Consider the following 6,000-nt stretch of genomic DNA (forward strand, 5'->3'; position numbering starts at 1 on the left):
GTATGGAGATGTGCCGGGCTCTGCAGTCCCTGTCCTCTTCTAAGACAGTCAGCACGGGAGGGCCGCACCCCACATCCAGAGAGCGAGACGGCTCTCACCTCAGCTTCACCACCAGTGAGGGGTTCCCAGGGCTTCCCTGATGGCTGCTGAGTTGTCTGGTGCAGGCGGGGCTCTTGGCAGGGCCGGGATTTCTAAACACCCCATCTTACACCAAGGAGCCACGTGGTGAGCCCGAGGAAGGCAAGTCCTGCATCCGCAACGGGAAACCAGCTTGCTCTTCGGCTTCTTGGCTCTCCATTTGGGCCACGTTGGGGCCAAAGACAGAGCTGGTGCTTATGCACTTCTCAATCGTGCTGGCCCCAGATTTCCAACGGAGCAGGAGGCAACTTGCGGAAGCGCACGAGTCCAAGGAGAAGCTTGGCCAGTACTTGCATGAATCTAAATTTGCTTCTTGAACTGCTAGTCACCTGCTCCTCCCACTACGGACAGATTTGTTGCCTGTATCTTAATGTATTTGCAGGGATGTTACCTGAAAGACCTTTCTTATTCGTTCTGTATCTGACTGACCGAGGTTTCAACCTGTCCTGTCTATTCATACTTCTTCTTTCAGAATAAAGTGCAGAGTGGAACAAAGGGTCTGAAAACCTGCTATTTGCAGCTTAAGACAAAAGAGGACAGGATCTCTGCCACCTCTGTGAAGGAAGGGCCAGGTTGCTGCATGCTCACACCTGTAACTCTACGGGCTCCCTCTGTGGTGTGTACTTACACCAGCAAATCCATCACGGATTTGGACATTTCACTGGATAAAGAACTTAGCTCCCAGATATACATATGGTCTAAAGAAAACGGAGAAATGGGGCTTCCCCACTCATTAGGGCAGTCCTGAGGCACGTACCGGTTTAAGCTCTCAGTACAAGCCTTCCCGCACCTCATTTGGTGACAGATTACCGCTGCTGAACACTCACACCAAGATTCGTTCAGTCTAAACCGAGACCAAAGTCCAGCCAGATGTTGCCTTTGTGCCATCTCCCATGACACCATCAGGTTGGGTAATGACAGCACAGCATCGCAAGCTGTGTCTCCGCCTGCCCTCCCGCGGTCCCCTGACTCTCATCTGCATGCTTTCAGCCCCTAAAACGATGCTGCGAGGGACTGCGCATTTGCTGCAGGCTGCATTCTTCTCCCGGTGGCTCGGGAGGTTGTGAGCATGGCTGGCCGAGAGAAAGCTGCCCAGGTAATTAGTTAGACCTTGTTTCTCCATGGGAACATCTCTGTAGCCATGTGAGCCTACCACAGTGACCCCGGGGGACGCTTTGCTACCAGCCGTCCTGTGTGCCAGCTCCAGTGTGGCCACCAGAGGTCAGGGTGCTCCCACGCAGGCGGGCCAGGGCCCTGCTTTGGGGCAGAACAGAACCAACTCCACCGGTGCGTCGGATGTCTGTGGCTATGGAGCCAACATCCCCGGCTGTGGGGCTCCCGGGAGATGCGGGTGGGAAGGCAGGCGCAGCTAGCTCCCAGGCTGGGGACGTGCCCGGGCGCTGGGCTGCCCTCCCATCCTCTGCCCTCCCCTCTCACTGCCGCCTCTTCCTTAAATTGCTGCCTGAGTTCAGTGCAAGGTGACTGGAGGGCTGCTTGTTTACTTATGTCTCAGTAAATCAAGGAGTTAGTAAAAATCACCCAGGTTGAATGAAAAGCTGTATCCGACCGGAAATATCGGCATGCTTGAGATCACACAGGGTGTGAGTGGCAGGCAGAAGTGGTTGAGATACCTTGTTAAAGGTTTCTAAGCTGTTTTAAACCACGAAATGGAAAAAAAAAAAATCTGGAAATAAGACCAATGCTAAACTTGCACATTTTCCAGTGCAAAATGTGTCAATGTCTCTCTCCACTCATGCAAACACTGGGAACCGGAATAGACCGCCTGAAAGGTTTAAATGCAGTAAGTCCTTTATTTGTTGGGAGGGTTGTTTTTTGGTTTCTTTCCAGAGGAGCTGTTTTCCCAAACATCTGTTGGTGGGAAAAACATTTTCCCAGGTGGCTAAAGAAGAGCGCATCTGTTCGGATGCCGGGTCAGTGAGCAAAGGGCTTCTCCAGCCCGTCACGGCCGCGAGTGAGTCCAGGAATATGGGAGGCTGCCAAGGGTCTCGCTGCTTGCAGTCGGTTTTGGGCCAGAGCAGCAGGCAAAGACAGCGGGTATGGCACCCCAAGGTGCTCTCCATGCAGGTTAGCTCTGCCCTGCTCCCTCCAGCGCAGCCACCCCGCAGGGTGCACAGCGGACGCGCGCACAAGGGTTGGGGAGAGCAGGCTCGAACAGCACACGGGTTAGGGCAACCGCTCCTTTCTCAGTAGAAACGCAGGAGGTTGTGTCAGCCCGCCCAGATGGCACATGCCAAAGGCAGAGCAGAAACATGCCAGGCTCACTCATCACTCCAGGAAATCCGCTTGGATAAGAACAAACTTTCTCTATTATTTTTTTTTTAAATCTCTCAGACACCTACACTCAACTTTTGTCATAAGCTGTCTGGAGCTGATTTTATCTTGCACGCTATGCACTTCAATGGGAAGGAAAGGGGTGACGGTTGGGCAACGGATAGAAGCTTCCACTCGGAGCAGCCTCAGCTGCAGAGTGATTACTCACTCCTCTTCCCGGCAGGGCCCAGTCTACCCGCTTTCCAAAGCATTTCTAAACATGTGTAGCTGCAGGCCACCGGACCGGCTGCCGTGCCGTAGCTATGGGGCTTGGGCTGGGGTCTGAGGGGCTTGACTCGCTGGGAGTTTGGCCACCTTCTGGGCAGCCCGAGCAGGTCTGCTTTGCTCCTGCAACCACTATGGACCCACAGCAACTGCTGCTTCTGACCCCATTTTCGACTCTGTTGTATGAGGAAGACAACAAGTACCTTTCATCTAGAGGCTAGAAGCTTTCAGCAGGGCGATTATACCTTCATTCCCAATACGTTACTCTTAATCCAAGACCAGACCTAGAGGCATTTTTCCTCTGGGATTTCCAGCCCTCGTGGCTGCCTATTGCCCACACGTGTGAGCGCACATCCAAAGGGGAATGGGGTAAATGAGGCCCCTCAGGCAGATCACACTTTGCCCTGGTCACCTGCATGTTGTGTTGGTGGCATTTCCACCACAACCACTCTAGCCGGATGCAGTACAGATGTCTGCTTGTCTTGCTTTTAAAACAAAGCCGGGACGCTGAAGAGTGACGTATCACTGATACCATCATGTGCCACCCCTCAGCCTGACCCTTCTGTGCTGTGTGCCGCTGAAGCCAGCGTACGTCAGCTACGGCCATGTGCCACCACTGCACTGTTGTGGTGGTGAAGTCCCCTTTCCACAGATTGTCCTGCCTGCGCCAGCCGACCGACTGGGCTCAAAGACGTGGCTGTGCCACCGCGCAAATGGTCTTGCTTCGTGCCTCTGTGCAGCCTCGAGGACTCGGCATTACTGCTCCCCAAATGAAGGATGCTACCAACCAGTCCCACCAGCAGTGCAACATTTTTCTGGCTATGGCCAAATCGGTGGCCTTGAAGGGCTCTCCCAATGACAAGTGTCACAACTTGCACTTTTTTATTGCATGCCATGCAAGTCCGCAGAAGCAGCTGGATTTAACAGCAGCTATGTCAGACACCTGAAAACTTTGAAAAGATGCCCTTTATCCACAGCTATGCTCTAGACGTTTGCTCTTAGGCTGGTTGCATCATTGGTGTAAATCACTGACTTGGCCATCTGAAGGCACGGAGAGCGTGTGAGTGCCTGAGCTGGGCCCAGCGCTGTGGGTGAAGTGCTCTGATGTGATTACTTGAGACAATTTCCTGGGGAAGTTTCATATACACTTGAATCACGTCTGCCCTTTGCTCTGGAAACCTCCTGCTTTGACCTCAGCAGACAACAGAAAAGACCAAGTGAGAAATTCCCCCCCGATTCCTGCCTTCACCCTTGAAACGTAGCTTTTACAATGGGGCTGGCTATACAGTATTTTAATTCAGCCTTCAACTCCTGTTTGAATGTTCCTGGTGACACTCCTCATCAGAGGTTTGAGCCGACTTCTGATTGAGCAGATAACGTGACTGTTATTCTTCCTTCCCTGTTGCTTCATGGTATGCAACAGGACATTAGGCAAAACAGTTGCTTCCAGGTACCTGCTGTTTCAGGAATGACCTATCTACAAATATCTATTACTTGCAGATTCACTGATGTATTTCCCTGAAGAATCTCCCAAATGAAGTGTCAGGGCAACAGGACTGATGATGTAGCACATATTTCCAGCTCTGAGAAGATGAGGGGACTGTCAGCAGCTGTAAGTCAACGTGAGACCAGGAACTGCCCAGAGGATCCCTGCTTTCTGCCAAAGCCCCTCCTCTCTGCCAGCAGAGGAATGCAGTACCCGTTTCCGTGGAGGATGCTGGTGAAGATGTGCTTCTAAGTGCCTGCTACACCCGGCATTCAGCAACATGCACGACCTGACTGAAGCACCAGGAGCCGGCCTCAACTGTCTGCTCACATACGGTGCCTGTGACCCATACCTGCCAGAGGCCGTGGTGCTGCCTGGAAGGAAGAAACCAGCTTGGAGGGGAGAGTGCTCTTGCAACGTGAAGGCCACGCTCGGTTTCTCCCTGCATCTCTGCGGCTTTCTAGGCAGATTTCCAGGCACGTGTGGATGTCTTGCATCTGCCTGAGCCCCCAAGAAACACCCGAGCCCTAGACTCCTCAGGAAAGAAACCAAGGGAAGGAAATGCCCATTTCAAATGGCCTCTCTCTTAAAAGGTCTCAAACCATGCATGTGCCATGTGCTTTCCACAGCAGCCGCTTCTGTCCAGTTCCCTCAGACACAGGCAAGCGCAGAGCAAAACCGTTTCAACCCTTTGTCTCTCTGTTCTTTGTCCGAAGGATGAGAGAGAGCAAGAGAAAAGAGGGTTGCTGGTGTGATGGAAAAGCCACTCTAATAGGGAGAGAAACGGGGACCCTCTTGCCATTGCGGCCTAAAGACAATGTCATTCACGCGGCCTGTGCACGGCCCCTTGCTGCCCAACACCTCCAATGCCTCAGATGGACAAGAGGAGAACAGGAGAGGTCCTGCCTGTTCAAAGTATTCTGGGTCAAAGCAGAAGGCAAATTAGGGAGGAAGGAGCTGGCCCCCTGCAAGCTGGGTTCTAGTAACACCTTGGAAGACAGTCAGCATGTCGGAGCGATGGGCAGCAGCCAGTGCCTGGGTGTGCTTGGCAGAAGACCAAGCGGGCAAAGACAAGCTCTGTCTACTGAGCAAACGGCGAGCAATCTCCTGCGAGATCTTGGCAGCGGGAGGCATTCTGTAAAATCACAGCTTCCGCTGTGGTGTTTGTTTTGTGTGGAGCTGGGGTTTGTCCCGTCTCCATCGGCTGGGGGGAGCTGCCTGGTTTCTGTGAACAAAGGCACTCGGGAACCCCGGGCTGCTCGGACAGATCCCAGCCCTCCCGCTGCCTTTTCATGAGCCGAGCACGTACAGCCACCCAGACATCCTTCACATGCCACGCAGACCTCAGCGCCAAGAGCCGGTCTTTGACTCTACTGTGCTCCCGGTGCCCCAGCCCTAAAGAAGCGTTTTGTGACCACCATTACCACCTGAAGTTTTGAATGGGGCCCAAGAAAAGGTGGTGCTTAAAAAGCACCTCGTTTGAATTCATGCCAACTGCATATTTATGGACTGAATGTGTCCTGGAGACGATTTATGGCATGTGATGGAAACACTGCACCTCAGAGATGGATTTCGCATGAGTATGGAAACACACATCCGTGACTGTACCTTTAATCTGTCCGGGACTCTAATTAAAATTTATCACCATGGCTGCAGGTCAAATGAAATTATCTCCATGTGCCCCAAAGATCCTTCCATGCTAAGGACTTAGCCGGCATCAGCGGGGTGGGGGATACCTCCCTGTTATCTCAGGAACTCTGTACCGATGGGGGGCTGTTCTTCAGTATCCATCTGGAAAGAGAGATACTGCCGTGCTGGGG

Source organism: Charadrius vociferus, unplaced genomic scaffold (assembly GCF_000708025.1).
Source record: "Charadrius vociferus isolate BGI_N301 unplaced genomic scaffold, ASM70802v2 scaffold516, whole genome shotgun sequence".
NCBI classification, from domain to species: Eukaryota; Metazoa; Chordata; class Aves; order Charadriiformes; family Charadriidae; genus Charadrius; species Charadrius vociferus.